Source organism: Bubalus kerabau, chromosome 3 (genome assembly GCF_029407905.1).
Source record: "Bubalus kerabau isolate K-KA32 ecotype Philippines breed swamp buffalo chromosome 3, PCC_UOA_SB_1v2, whole genome shotgun sequence".
Classification (NCBI taxonomy): domain Eukaryota; kingdom Metazoa; phylum Chordata; class Mammalia; order Artiodactyla; family Bovidae; genus Bubalus; species Bubalus kerabau.
The window spans coordinates 67,098,231-67,114,059 of record NC_073626.1 but is presented as its reverse complement, the minus strand read 5'-3'; positions in this window follow the sequence as shown (position 1 = coordinate 67,114,059).

Sequence of the window (15,829 nt, the reverse complement as noted above, 5' to 3'; positions counted from 1 at the left end):
AAGAATATTGAACATACTGAACTGGACCTCCACGAAGTCTAGACTAGGAGTACAAACTTAGGATCATCAAAATATGGATGATATTTGGAATCGTGGCAATAGATGAGATCATTTTTGGAGAGAGTATTTTTAAAAGGAAATTAGGATCTAGTCCAAAGCCCTGAAGAACTCTGACTTTAGGAATCAAATATATTTAAGTGGAGTCAGCAAAGAAGACTGAACAGGAGTTTGAAGGGAACCCACACAGAGTCGGACACGACTGAAGTGACTTAGCAGCAGAGACTAGTGCAGTAGCTGGAGGGGTCCAGGGAGGGTTCTCTGTTTACTTTCAGTGGAAGTTGTCAGATTATCCTGTAAAGAGAGAGAGATTTATAACTCAGTACAGACAGAAAGGATGATCAAGGGCACCGAAGCCTTGACAGAACAGGAAGAAAGGAAATGAAGGGGAATCAGATGATAAACAGACAAACTAATTTTGACTGGGAGTTCCAGGAAAAGCCAAGATAATGATACTAGATAACATTTATTGAGTACTTGCATTGTGTCATGCTCTGCTCCAGTGTCTTACATGTATTAATGTGCTTCATCTTCATAACAAACTCTGAAATAGGAACACTTTATTATTCCTATTAAACAGATGAAGAAGTTGCTCCTAAGCCCACAGCTGGTAAGGGGCAAAGCTCAGGGTATTAACCACTTAATGAGAACACTGATGTAGGTCAGCAGAATTGGTTTGGGAAAGATAGGAAAGTTTTCTCATAACTTCTATTTTCTCAATAACTAGAAGTAGTTCATCAGTGTAAAAGGGAGGTCATGTGTCACAAATATTGAATGTTTAGCAGAAAAAAAGCCTAGGTTCTGGGATCAGAGTGACAGAGCTGGAATCCTGGTTTTCACACTTACAGTGGATCTTCGACATGTGACTAAAGCACTCTGAACCTCAATTTTTCACCTTAAATGAAGATTATTGTACTTACTAGATTGTCTGAGGAACGTATGGAATAATTTTTAGGACTGTACCTTGTGTAATTCAGTGAATATAAGTGTTTTTTGTTACTACTATGGTGATTACTATTATTGTCCCAGCCTGCCCAGTTGTGTGATTTTCTACACTGGTATGTGGCACAAAAGGGATGAAGAGCTGTAGATTTTTCTGTTTTTAGGTGAGTGCTATGGAGAGAAAAAGTGGCAAAGGAATTGAGAGTAGTGGTTAGAGAATAATATAGCTAACTGTGTTTTAAGACTCAACCAAAAAAATTTAAAAACTTGTCTAATTTTATTAGCATTGCTTTGTTTGACAAATTCCTATTTCAAAGTAATAATTTCTAAAAAAGACAGTTCCTCTATTTCATGTTAGACACACAGCATAATCATTAAGCTTCCAAGTGTTGATTATGTGCAAATGTTAGGGACATTAAATTTTTTCTTATAAAATATACATTATGCTAAATATTATAAACTCATTATAAGATGATTTTCCCCTACTAAAACATCACTGAAGTCTAAATGTTTACAATAAGTCAAGTGTTCACTGATGCTTAAATTCAACCTTCTATACTCACTTAAATTCAAATCCAGTGTTACTTAACCACCATCATGCAAACTAAGGTGCTACTGTTTCCTTGCTTTAAAGCTATGAACATTCATTGTCCTACCTAGATTATTTGTATGGTACATTTTTCCCATTTCTTCCATTATTTTTAGTTACTTCAATTGATTACTATATTTTCCCCACAAAACTTTAGAATCAGAATTTATTTAAATTTTCCACACTTTATGTATTTCTCCCATTCCCAGTGGTCTTTATTTGTGCTACACGTGAAATAACAGGATGAACAATTAACTTTAAGTTTGTGAAAAGAAGAAAGCCATGTTTCACAGCTAGTGTCAAATTTTGTTTACTTATTTCATGTCATAGATTCTACATTTACAATATTAGGAGAATGTTCAAACAAACTTTAGCATATGCATATGTATGTATAAATACTTTCGTGTCAGATTTTAATTATAGAATAGTTTGACCTTTGTAAGTTGAAAGTATTTATAAATAGCTATAAATAGAAAATATTTATGTTATCTAGTATATTAGCTTTAAAATGGTAGTCATTCTGTTATCTAATATATTAGCTAAAACTGCAACTGCTAGATTACAAACTATAGTACTTCCAAACACCAAAAGGGGACATTGGTAGTCAATCAGTTCTGGAAATAACAAAGTTAGTGTAGCTCACTCTCTTGTTTTAAGAGAGGGTATGACAGACTTAAGGCTCATGACTTGAATCAGAAGAATGGAATGAAGCTAACAACTCGTCTTTACTCATTTCCCCCAAGGAGTTGAAGCAGAACAAAAATAAAGCTGAAATCATCTTTTCCTTACATTTTGGTCTTTATAGGCCAAATTAATTCTTGATTCTAATTAAGGTTCCTAATTAGCTTTGGATCATGGATGCTATATAAATCTAACAAAACTAGGCATCCTGTCCATAAAAATATACAAAATTTTAGTGCAATTTTAACGAACTTCCAGTCTCACTAAAGCCTATATAAGGTCCACAGACCAAAGATTCAGAACTATTCTGGACTGTAACAAGTCCATCCAAAAAGCTACAGGAGGAGGAGTTGTATACCCAAAGTAATCATGTGTTAAATGTCCAGGTTTAACCTGACATAAATATTGAAAAACAAATGTTCAAACCAGCATTCAGAATGTAAAAAGTGTCTCTTTCCTGATCAGTTCAATGCATAACATCTGACTCTCTGGTAATCTGTCCACAGGATGAAAGAGTAGACTTTGTAGCCAACATCCTTATCAGGACTCAATACCCCACTGTAGCTGGGTTACTCAAGTTCCTTCTTTATCTGCCTCCTTCTGGTGCCAGACTTTGGCACCTCCAACAGAAAGCAGGAAAAAGAACTGAACGCATGAAACTTAAATGATTTTATTTTATTTTCAGTTGCATACCTTGACTAAATAGCTTGGTGCAAAGGAAACTGCTATTTTGCTCTAAGTTTTTGCCCTTTCTCTTACTGCTATATGTATATAGCATTGGCTGCCTCCTTAATGAAATATATAATGTCTTAAAGAGATTCTGTGGCTTCTGCACATTACATAAGCTGTAGTCAGTCTGCCTCAGAATGAATGCAGAAAAATTGTAAATTTAGTCTCAGAAGCATGCTGCTAAAGCAGACCCAGCCAACTTTTCAGCCTTCAAAGCAGCTTTGTATAAAGCAGCACATTTGGAAATCTGTTGCTGGTACACTCTATTCATACTGGATTAATAAGAAGTAAAATTTAACATGACGAAGAAAAGGACATAGAATATAAGAAAGGATCACAAAAATGGAAAAAGCAATAAATTCCAACAAAATCCAGTATTAGTTAAGTTTTCAAATACCTAGACATGTATGTTTCTGAATGCTGACAATATACTCTTATTAATGAAATGTCCCCTCTCTTGACCTCAATGCCCAGTGGCAAATTCCTCTTTGCAGTGTACAATATGCCTGTGTTCCACACTGCTATTGCTTTTTCAGATAGGCAAAAAGTAAATATATAGTAAATATCACCACCATCATTTAACATTAAATGTTTGACACAAAATAATGGAGTTGACTACAATTATCGGAGTTAAGTGAGCTGTCTCAAATTCTTCGTGGAATAAGATCATTTCAAAAAAGATAATAAAAAATTAAGATTAAGGGATTTTTTTCTTATCTCCATGGGTGACAGTTTAGTTTAATTTATGTGAAAGATTTCTTTTTCTTTTATATCTCTTTTATTTCAAGTGGTGTTGCTACCTTTATTGTAAGATTTTTAAAATTTTAACTTTATATTACAAATTGTTTCAAATATAAAAAAGATAAAGAGTATAAAGGCCTCATATATATTCATTATCCAGCTTTGACACCTAACATTTTCCCCAACTTGACTGTAAAGGGTTTTAATGTATCTATAATTGAAACTAGAATTATTTAATCTATATAATAAATAATATATAATTAGATTATAAATATTATATAAACCATAAATAATTGGAAACTCTTGAAAGAGATCATTTTGAATTATTTTTAGACTACAACTATTTATTGTTCCTTCAGAAAGGAATTGGGTTTATAAACAGAATTCTTATTGGGAGTTAACTTTATTTTCATGGTGCTTGATGGTAATTTTTAGAAACATTTTTTAAAGAGGAGACTGTAAGAATAAATATCAAAGTAACATGCTTAGCAATAGCCAAACCAAGTGGTCAAACTTATTAAGCTCAGTTAAATACATATCTCTCTATCAAACTGAAGCTGAGCTAATAGCATGTGATACACCATTGCATGAGTCGGGCTTCCTAAATCTTGATTTCTTTGAAACGCAAATGAAGAATGCAGCCAGTGCATTCATTGTACTGAGTCACTGGGTTGAAAAAGAGAAAGATAAACCACCTACTGAACAATCACATTTTTTTCTTCTAGGTGATTCACAATTCTTTGAAGACTGGCACTCATCCAGTGCTCATTTCATATATTTTGGTCTCGGGCAACTTTGACTATGGGAATTTGATTATGTAAAAAACTCTCTAACTGATGTATCATTGTCATCATTCAGTCACTGAATGGTGTCCAACTCTTTGTGACACCATAGACTGTAGCATGCCAGGCTTCCCTGAGTTCCTCAGGCTCCCCTCACCACCTCCCAGAATTTGCCCAAGTTTATTTCCATTGAATCGGTGATGCCATCCAACCATCTCATCCTCTGTCACCCTTTTCTTCTTCTACCTTCAATCTTTCCCAGCATCAGGGTCTTTTCCAATGAGTCGGCTTTTTGCATCAAATGTCCAAAGTACTGGAAATTCAGCTTCAGCATCAGTCCTTCTAATGAGTATTCAGGGTTGATTTCCTTTAAGATTGACTGGCTTATAGGTATAAACAAAAACAATTTTTTAAAGTCAGATAATTTTCAGAATCCTAGTGTTATGTTTATTAAAACTTTTTTCAGCTAGTATTAAATTTTTGCTAGGTATTTGCACTAGTTGACAAGAAAAATTACAAAATCATTTTGATTGATTCAGTCTAAGAAAAGTTTCTCCTTTTTCTGTTTCCAAAGAAGCATCAGTTCATTTCAGTTCAGTTCAGTCGCTCAGTCGTGTCTGACTCTTTGTGACCCCATGAATCGCAGCACACCAGGCTTCCCTGTCTATCACCAACTCCCGGAGTTCACTCAGACTCACGTCCATCGAGTCACTGATGCCATCCAGCCATCTCATCCTCTGTCATCCTCTTCTCCTCCTGCCCCCAATCCCTCCCAGCATCAGAGTCTTTTCCAATGAGTCAACTCTTGTCATGAGGTGGCCAAAGTACTGGAGTTTCAGCTTTAGCATCATTCCTTCCAAAGAAATCCCAGGACCGATCTCCTTCAGAATGGACTGGTTGGATCTCCTTGCAGTCCAAGGGACTCTCAAGAGTCTTCTCCAACACCACAGTTCAAAAGCATCAATTCTTCGGTGCTCAGCTTTCTTCACAGTCCAACTCTCACATCCATACATGACCACAGGAAAAACCATAGCCTTGACTAGACGGACTTTGTTGGCAAAGTAATGTCTGTGCTTTTGAATATGCTGTCTAGGTTGGTCATAACTTTTCTTCCAAGGAGTACGTGTCTTTTAATTTCATGGCTGCAATCACCATCTGCAGTGATTTGGGAACCCGAAAATATAAAGTCTGACACTGTTTCCACTGTTTTCCTATCTATTTCCCATGAAGTGATGGGACCAGATGCCATGATCTTCATTTTCTGAATGTTGAGTTTTAAGCCAACTTTTTCACTCTCCTCTTTCACCTTCATCAAGAGGCTTTTTAGTTCCTCTTCACTTTCTGCCATAAGGGTGGTGTCATCTGCATATCTGAGGTTATTGATACTTCTCCTGGCAATCTTGATTCCAGCTTGTGTTTCTACCAGCCCAGCGTTTCTCATGATGTACTCTGCATAGAAGTTAAATAAGCAGGGTGAAAATATACAGCCTTGACGTACTCCTTTTCCTATTTGGAACCAGTCTGTTGTTCCATGTCCAGTTCTAACTGTTGCTTCCTGACCTGCATACGGATTACTCAAGAGGCAGGTCAGGTGGTCTGGTATTCCCATGTCTTTCAGAATTTTCCACAGTTTGTTGTGATCCACACAGTCAAAGGCTTTGGCATAGTCAATAAAGCAGAAATAGATGTTTTTCTGGAGCTCTCTTGCTTTTTCGATGATCCAGCAGATGTGGTAATTTGATCTCTGGTTCCTCTGCCTTTTCTAATATCCCCAAAGCTATAGCCAGTACTGACAGCAAAAATGCTCTTCTATGCATAGAGGAGCTGTCAGTACTGGCTATAGCTTTGGGGATATTATTATACTGATAAGCTTGATTAATATACTCTTCATTTAATTTTTGTTTATTAAATTTTAGGTTAAGCCTAAGATCTATTGTAAGAAAAAATGCTGTAATAAAATAGAGAAATATTAATCTTTATAATTTTATATTGTTTGTGGTATCAAGTGCCTTTTTCTCTCTATAACATACAAAATCCAAACTGCATTTTCCCCATGAATTTACAATGTGGGGGAGAAAAGAAGTTTTTAAAATTTAGAACAGCAAGACTCCATACTTTGGAAAACAGGGAAAAATAAGTTTAAACTGCTCTTGTAGTAAAAAGCGCACTTTCATGCAGTGCTGTAACACTTTTGAAGATTAATTTCGACATATGTATAAAGAACATTCAAAATATCCACGCCTTCTAAATACAAACACACATTCATATACTCTTCTCTCTATATCAAGGATCATTATTTGATTTTTTGAAATATAATAAAAGCTTGTTGGTGTATTCCTTTCTGTATTTATTTTTTAATTGAAGGCAAATTGCTTTACTATGTTGTATTGGTTTCTTCCATACAACAATGCAAATCAGCCATAATTATACATATATCCCGTCCCTCATGAGCCTCCCTCCACTCCCCCCATCCCACCCCTCTAGGTCATCACAGAGCACCAAGTTGGGTTCCCTGTGTTATGTAGCAACCTCTCACTGGCTATCTATTTCACACATGATGACAGAGGCGCCTGATGGGCTACAGTCTCTAGGGTGGTAAATAGTAAGACATGACTGAGCATACATGCACAGTGTATGCATTAATATGTTGATGCTACTTTCCGCATTCGTCCCACTGTCTCCTTGCCCTACTGTGTCCACAAGTCCATTCTGTACATGTGCGTCTCCATTTTATCCCTGCAAATAGGTTCATCAATACCATTTTTCCTGACTCCATACACATGCTTCAGTATACAATATTTGTTTCTTTTTCTGACTTACTTCGTTCTGTATAACAGGCTCTAGGTTCATCCACCTCACTAGAACTGACTCAGATTCATGCCTTTTTATGGCTAATATTCCACTGTATATATGTAACGCATCTTCTTTATGCATTCATCTGTTGATGGACATCCAGATTGCTCCCATGTCCTGGCTATTGTACATAGTGCTGCAGTGAACACTGGGGTACATGGTCTTTCAGAATTGTGGTTCTCTCAGGGTATATGCCCAGTAGTGGGATTGCTGGGTCATATGGTAGATTTATTCCTCACACTCATATATTCTGCTCCCAGATGTATTCCCTAAGGAAAAAAATCTTAAATTTAAAAAAAAAATTGTGCACAAGGATACTATTCATAATAAAATAGATTAGATACAACTTAAATTCTCATAGTAGGAAATATTCACGAGAGTTACAGAACATCAAGAATATTCTAAGCAATTCCATGTCAATGAAAGAAAACATGGATATACAGGTCTTAACTAAAATCTCCTGTGTATCTCTTGCTAGCTGGGGATTTTGACAAAAGTTCTTGGTCTTCTATTAGCTTTTGAGAACGACAAAGTAGGCCTTGCTAGGCAAAGTAGGCCCTATAATGAAAACAAGTAGATCAACAGCTTAATGAGATATGGGTAACACCATAAACTCTTGGTACTTAAGGTGTTCAGTTCAGTTCAGTTGCTCAGTCATGTCTGACTCTTTGTGACCATATGAACTGCAGCATGCCAGCCTTTCCTGTTCATCACCAACTCCTGTTTGCTCAAACTCATGTCCATCAAGTTGGTGATGCCATCCAACTATTGGTCCCTTCTCCTCCTGCCTTCAATCTTTCCCAACATCAGGGTCTTTTCAAATGAGTCAGCCCTTCGCAGCAGGTGGCCAAAGTATTGGAGTTTCAGCTTCACTATCAGATCTTTAGGTTGGACTGGTTGGATCTCCTTGCAGTCCAAGGGACTCTCAAGAGTCTTCTCCAACACCACAGTTCAACAGCATCAATTCATTGGTGCTCAGCTTGCTTTATAGTCCAACTCTCCCATCCATACATGACTACTGGAAAAACCATAGCCTTGACGAGAACTTTGTGGCAAAGCAATGTCTCTGGTTTTTAATATGCTGTCTAGGTTGGTCGTAACTTCCATCCAAGGAGTAAGCGTCTTTTAATTTCATGGCTGCAATCACCATCTGCAGTGATTTTGGAGCCCCAAAAAATAAAGTCAGCCACTGTTTCTCCATTTATTTGCCATGAAGTGATGGGACTAGATGCCATGATCTTAGTTTTCTGAATGTTGAGCTTTAAGCCAACTTTTTCACTCTACTCTTTCACTTCATCAAGAGGTTCTTTAGTTCTTCTTCACTTTCTGCCATAAGGGTGGTGTCAACTGCATATCTGAGGTTATTGATATTTCTCCCAGCAATCTTGATTCCAGCTTGTGCTTCCTTCAGCCCAGCATTTCTCATGATGTACTCTGCATAGAAGTTAAATAAGCAGGGTGACAATATACAGCCTTGATGTACTCCTTTTCCTATTTGGAACCAGCCTGTTGTTCCATGTCCAGTTCTAACTGTTGCTTCCTGACCTACATACAGGTTTCGCAAGAGGCAAGTCATGTGGTCTGGGATTCCCATCTCTTTCAGAATTTTCCAAAGTTTATTGTGATCCACACAAAGGCTTTAGCATAGTCAATAAAGCAGAAATAGATGTTTTTCTGGAACTCACTTGCTTTTTCAATGATCCAATGAATGTTGGCAATTTGATCTCTGGTTCCTCTGCCTTTTTGAAAACCAGCTTGAACATCTGGAAGTTCATAGTTCATGTATTGCTGAAGCCTGGCTTGGAGAATTTTGAACATTACTTTACCAGTGTGTGAGATGCGTGCAACTGTGTGGTAGTTTGAGCATTCTTTATCATTGCCTTTCTTTGGGATTGGAATGAAAACTGACCTTTTCCAGTCCTGTGGCCACTGCTGAGTTTTCCAAATTTGCTGACATATTGAGTGCAGCACTTTCAGAGCATCTTTTAGGATTTGAAATAGCTCAACTGGAATTTCATCACCTCCACTAGCTTTGTTTGTAGTGATGCTTCCTAAGGCCACTTGACTTCACATTCCAGGATGTCTGGCTCTAGGTGAGTGATCACACCCTCGTAATTAACTGGGTCATGAAGATCTTTTTTGTACAGTTCTTCTGTGTATTCTTGCCACCTCTTCTTAATATCTTCTGCTTCTGTCAGGTCCATACCATTTCTGTTCTTTATTGAGCCCATCTTTGCATGAAATGTTCCCTTAGTATCTCTAAAAAGATATCCTTTTCATTATAGGGGACTGGAATGCAAAAGTAGGAGGTCAGGAAACACCTGGAGTAACAGGCAAATTTGGCCTTGGAGTACAGAATGAAGCATGGCAAAGGCTGATAGAGTTTTGCCAAGAGAATGCACTGGTCATAGCTAACACCCTCTTCCAACAACACAAGGGAAGACTCTACACATGGACATCACCAGATGGTCAACACTGAAATCAGATTGATTATATTCTTTGCAGCCAAAGATGGAGAGGCTCTATACAGTCAGCAAAAACAAGACTGGGAGCCAACTGTTGCTCAGATCATGAACTCTTTATTGTCAAATTCAGACTTAAATTGAAGAAAGTGGGGAAAACCACTAAACCATTCAGGTATGACCTAAATCAAATCCCTTATGATTATACAGTGGAAATGACAAATAAATTTAAGGGACTAGATCTGATAGACAGAATGCCTGATGAACTATGGATGGAGGTTCGTGACATTGTACAGGAGACAGGGATCAAGACCATCCCCAGGAAAAAGAAATGCAAGAAAGCAAAATGGCTGTCTGAGGAGGCCTTACAAATAGCTGTTAAAAGAAGAGAAGTGAAAAGCAAAGGAGAAAAGGAAAGATATAACCATTTGAATACAAAGTTCCAAAGAATCGCAAGGAGAGATAAGAAAGCCTTTCTCGGTGATCAAAACCGTCGGTTCTTCTTTATAGTCCAAAAGCTTTCTTTATAGTCCAACTCTCACATCCATACATGACTACTGGAAAAACCATAGCCTTGACAAGATGGACCTTTGTCAGCAAAGTAATGTCTCTGCTTTTTAATATGCTGTCTAGGTTTGCCATAGCTTTTCTTCCAAGCAGCAAGCATCTTTTAATTTCATAGCTGCAGTCACCATCTGCAGTGATTTTGGAGACCCAAAAAATAAAGTCAGCCACTGTTTCCTCTGTTTCCCCATCTATTTGCCATGAAGTGATGGGCCCAGATGCCATGATCTTAGTTTTCTGAATGTTGAGTTTTAAACCAGCGTTTTCACTCTCCTCTTTCACTTTCATCAAGAGGCTTTTTAGTTCCTCTTCACTTTCTGCCATAAGGGTGGTATCATCTATGTATCTGAGGTTATTGATATTTCTCCTGGCAATCTTGATTCCAGCTTGTGCTTCATCCAACCCGATATTTCACATGATGTATTCTTCATATTAGTTATTATATACAACACACAATGTATTAGAGTGATACGTTTCCTCAGCTCAGATTCTATAGCAGAAGAGAGAAAGTGAGGGAAATACTAAACTATCTTTCAAGCCCCTTGAAAGATTATAATCTGAGATTAAGTTTTCAGCCAAATAGACCTTCAAATAGTGAAACCTGGACCTTTGGTGGTCTGACAAGGGGTCAGGACAAGGCAACCATAGCAGTTTCCAGACCCACAATGGCTGACATGGACAATGGCTGATAGAGCTGGACTTTTAAGGCATAAAATCCACTAACCTGTGGGGACCAAAATGAACTTTGCCCTCAGGAGTCTTTGTATCTCCTGTGGTACCCACAAAGCCCAATGTCAAAGCTATTCCTTTCATAGATTGAAAAGGCCATTGTCAAAACCATCCTCTTTGTATGCATTCCATGTGTTGATCTACTCCATCATCTTTTAGTTGAGCCAAAAAATGTAGTGCCACTGACTGCAAAGACCTTTTTTTAAAATGTACTTATATCAAAAGGTAAATACAAATTCTCCAGTCCCTCTTTTTTTCTTTGCTAGCATGGACAAGGTCAGTAGGCAGCTTCATGCTGAGGGTAAGACAGAAAAGGGCATACTATGTTTAGAGGAAAAAATAATGGTGATAATGTTGGTGTCTGGCCAGGGTGTGCTATAGGGACATATCTTCCCTGATAAGAGAAAGAGGAAGCTTCCTTTCACTAAAGAGAGTCAACGTTAAAGAGGGCAGTGGGAGAAGATGTGGGACTCCAAAGGCAGGAAATAATTTAAAAGGAACTTACTCATAGAGTTAGGCTTAAAGTAAGAATTACTCTCAAAGGAAATGTATGGTGTCATAATTCTGCCTAAAGCTGTCTGGATAACAGTTTAGGAAACCTGCTTCCTCTCTCTTCCTCTAAATCTTGGAGAACAGAGAATTTAATGTCACTGGAGGTGATGGGAGGGGAAGTAGTAGAGATACCAAAACCCCTGGAGCCAGCTTTCCATTTCCCTGGAACTAAAGGTAGCATCAACTCCTACTTTTTACACTTCTTTCCATTAACACAGGTTCTGGCCCAGGCCATGTGAGAATCATCAAGACTCTCCCCATCCCTTGAAAGACTCTGAAACTCCAGCAGAGGAAGTGTGGAAGAGTAAGTGTAAAAGGAGCATCTGTAAAGCTACAGAAGTTATTCTCCCAAAAGTAAGAACCCCTTTTAATCTGTCCCCATTTTAGAAAATTAAAATATTCTAACACTAATAAAAAGTAGCCAACTTTATAGAAAAAAAAAAAAAAACACCTGAAGGTTTTGAGTTTTGTAGGAATGGCAACCCAGTCATTGTGTTAGTTTAAAAATTCTACTTTGTCTAACCTAGTAAGGGGAAAAGATGGCCTGATTAGGTTTCAACTGTTTTCATTTCTGGGGCTCATGTTCTCATAATAGTTCAAATTGAGTAGAAAAATCAGAATATCATAACATTTTAGAGCTAAATAGGCCTGGGAGATCATTCATTCCTTTTCATTTTATGGCAGAGAAATTTCAGAAAGGATAAATGGCTCAAATGTAGGAAGCCAAAAAGTAGTGAGAGAAGCAGTAAGTATATATAATCCATAAAATGAAAATCAGATGAGATGAAATCTGGAGTTTATTATAGAAATTGTCATTACACTTAACCATATTTTCTCTGCTGTTTTGGGTATGTGTTTGTTGTCTCTGATTCTGTTGGTTAGGAATGGAACAAAGTTTTTCAAAATTACTGCTACACTGGAAATCTACAAAAATGGGGACTAGACTATTTTGGGACCATTGTTCAGAAGTGCATTTAACTTAGAAATGGTTACCATGGAGATAAGCACATGGTGTGTGACTCTATAGGTTTCCAGTTGCAGTCTTTTATGCTGCTGAGACATAAAGAGCCAGTATACACACATAGATGCACACGAGCCCATGCACACAGGCACACTGAATTTAATTGTTCCTCTCTTTCTGTAACATAATATTAGATTGATGCAAATGTAATTTTGCAATTTCAGATCGTGAGTTTTAAATCATTATCAGGCTCAAACACATCTTTATTAATCAAAATAGGAGCCATTACACTCAACACATTTTTGCCAGTGAGAAATAAGTTCGTTTTTTCCTGTAGTATAAAAATCTGTGCTTCGTTCTATGCACTCTTGGAAAGCATTTTCTGCCTCCTGCTGGTTGTGGAGGCATTTTCTCTGGAAAAAGTTATTGAGATGGTTGAAGAAGTGATCTCATTTGATGAGAGGTCAGGTGAATATGGCAGATAAGACGAAACTTCGTAGCCTAATTTGTTCAACTTTTGCAGCGTTGGCTGTGCCATGTGTGGCCAGGCATTGTCATGGAGAAGAATTGGGCCCTTTCTGTTGACCAATGCCAGTTTCAGGTGTGGCAGTTTTGGGTGCATCTTATCGATTTGCTGAGCATACTTCTCAGATGTAATGGTTTCGCTGGGATTCAGAAAGCTGTAGTGGATCAGAGTGGCAGCAGACCACAAAACAGTGACCATGACCTTTTTTTGGTGCAAGTTTGCCTTTCAGAAGTGCTTTGGAGCTTCTTCTTGGTCTAGCATCTGGCTTTAGGAAGTGTTTTGGAGCTTCTTCTTGGTCCAGCAACTTGGTAATCACTGGTTGTCACATAAAATCCACTTTTTGTCATGTCACAATCTGATCAAGAAATGGTTCATTGTTGTTGTGTAGAATAAGAAGACACTTTAAAACGATGTATTTTTTTTTTTTTTGATTTGCAGTCAGTTCATGACGCACCCACTTATCAAGCTTTTTCACCTTCCCAATTTGCTTCAAATGCAGAATAACCATAGAATAGCGACGTTAAGTTCTTTGGCAACTTCTTGTGTACTTATAAGAGGATCAGCTTCGATGACCCTCTCATTTGGTCGTTGTTCACTTCCAAAGCCCAGTCTCTGTGCTCCTCATCTTCAAGACTCTTGTCTCCTTTGCAAAACTTCCTGAACCACCACTGTACTGTATGTTCCTAGCAGTTCCTGAACCAAGTGCATTGTTGATATTGCAAGTTGTCTCCACTGCTTTATGACCCATTTTGAACTCTAATAAAAAAAATCACTCGAATTTGCTATTTGTCTAACATCATTTCCATAGTCTAAAATACATACATAAAAAGTTTAAAATATAACCCAGTGCTCTATTATAAACAGAATGGCACAAAAGTTGCATAAAAGTGGGAGGAATACGCATACAAAATAAACAGCAAATAATGTCATTAGCAAAAAAACAATAAAGAGACATACTCACTAAAATGACGTATAACGTAACCACATTTATTTAAGAATGTATGCCGACATCACTCAGCAAAGTTCAGCAATGCAAAACAGCAGTGATTTTTGCACCAAGCTAATAATAAAATTTCATACAGGGAACTTCACCAGCAGTCCAGTGGTTAGGACGCCATGTTTCCAGTGCAGGTGGTTCGAGTTTGATACCTGATCAGGGAACTAGAATCACATGTGTGTGGCCAAGAAAAAAAATTCCATGCAATGCTGATCTCCAGTGATGGAAGAATTTGAAACTTCTATACGTATTAAAAAAGGAATATTGTACAATGATATGAAAATTACTTTTAAAAAACATTGTAAGGTAGCCTAAACCAAGCTTAAAGACTAATAACACACTTAACAAGTAAATAGGATATACATCTTAGAAGTCACTACTCTTTAAAGTGGAAATATAAAAACAAGAACATTAAAAAAGATAGAGTGTATTACAAAAGATTCTTGTTACTTTCCCAAAATTTTCAACAATGTTAGGCAATTGCCTAGTGCTTCTCTGTCTACCTCTATCTTGTCAGCTATGTAATTTCTTTTTTTTTTTTCCTTTTATTTAGTTTCCTTTACCTTTTCTTCAAGAAATATATATGTTTTAAGATGCTTAAATTCCTGAGAGACTGACCACTTTCAGAGGATTACAAAGGAATAAATTTTGATTAAAATTTTCTTTTATTTATTTTTAAATTTTTTTTATAGTGGACATTTTCAAAACCCCCACAATATGTATCCATCAACCAACTTTGATACTTAAACCATATAGTGAATTTCATTACCCAGCTTCCTGCATTATTTTACTTTATGATTCTGTTCAGTTGCTCAGTCATGTCTGACTGTTTGCGACCCCATGGATGGCAGCATACCTGGCTTCCTTGTCCATCACTAACTCCCGAAGTTCACTCAAACTTGTGTCCATTGACTCAGTGATGCCATCCAACCAACTGATCCTCTGTCGTCCCCATCTCCTTCTGCCTTCAATCTTTCCCAGCATCAGGGTCTTTTCAAGTGAGTTAGCTCTTTGCATCAGTTGGCCAAAGTATTGGAGTTTCAGCTTCAACATCAGTCCTTCCAATGAACACACAGGATTGGTCTCCTTTAGGATGGTCTGGTTGGATCTCCTTACAGTCTAAGGGACTCTCAAGAGTCTTCTCCAACACCACAGTTCAAAAGCATCAATTCTTCGGTGCTCAGCTTTCTTTACAGTCCAACTGTCACATCCATACATGACTACTGGAAAAACCATATCCTTGACTAGACGGACCTTTGTTGGCAAGTAATGTCTCTGCTTTTGAATATGCTATCTAGGTTGGTCATAACTTTCCTTCCAAGGACTAAGTGTCTTTTAATTTCATGGCTGCAATCACCATCTGCAGTGATTTTGGAGCCCCCAAAAATAAAGTCTGACACTGTTTCCACTGTTTTCCCATCTATTTCCCATGAAGTGATGGAACCAGATGCCATGATCTTCATTTTCTGAATGTTGAGCTTTAAGCCAACTTTTTCACTCTCCTCTTTCACTTTCATCAAGAGGTTCTTTAGTTCTTCTTCACTTTCTGCCATTAGGGTGGTGTCATCTGCATAGCTGAGGTTATTGATATTTCTCCCGGCAATCTTGATTCCAGCTTGTGCTTCTTCCAGCCCCGTATTTCTCATGATGTACTCTGGATGTAA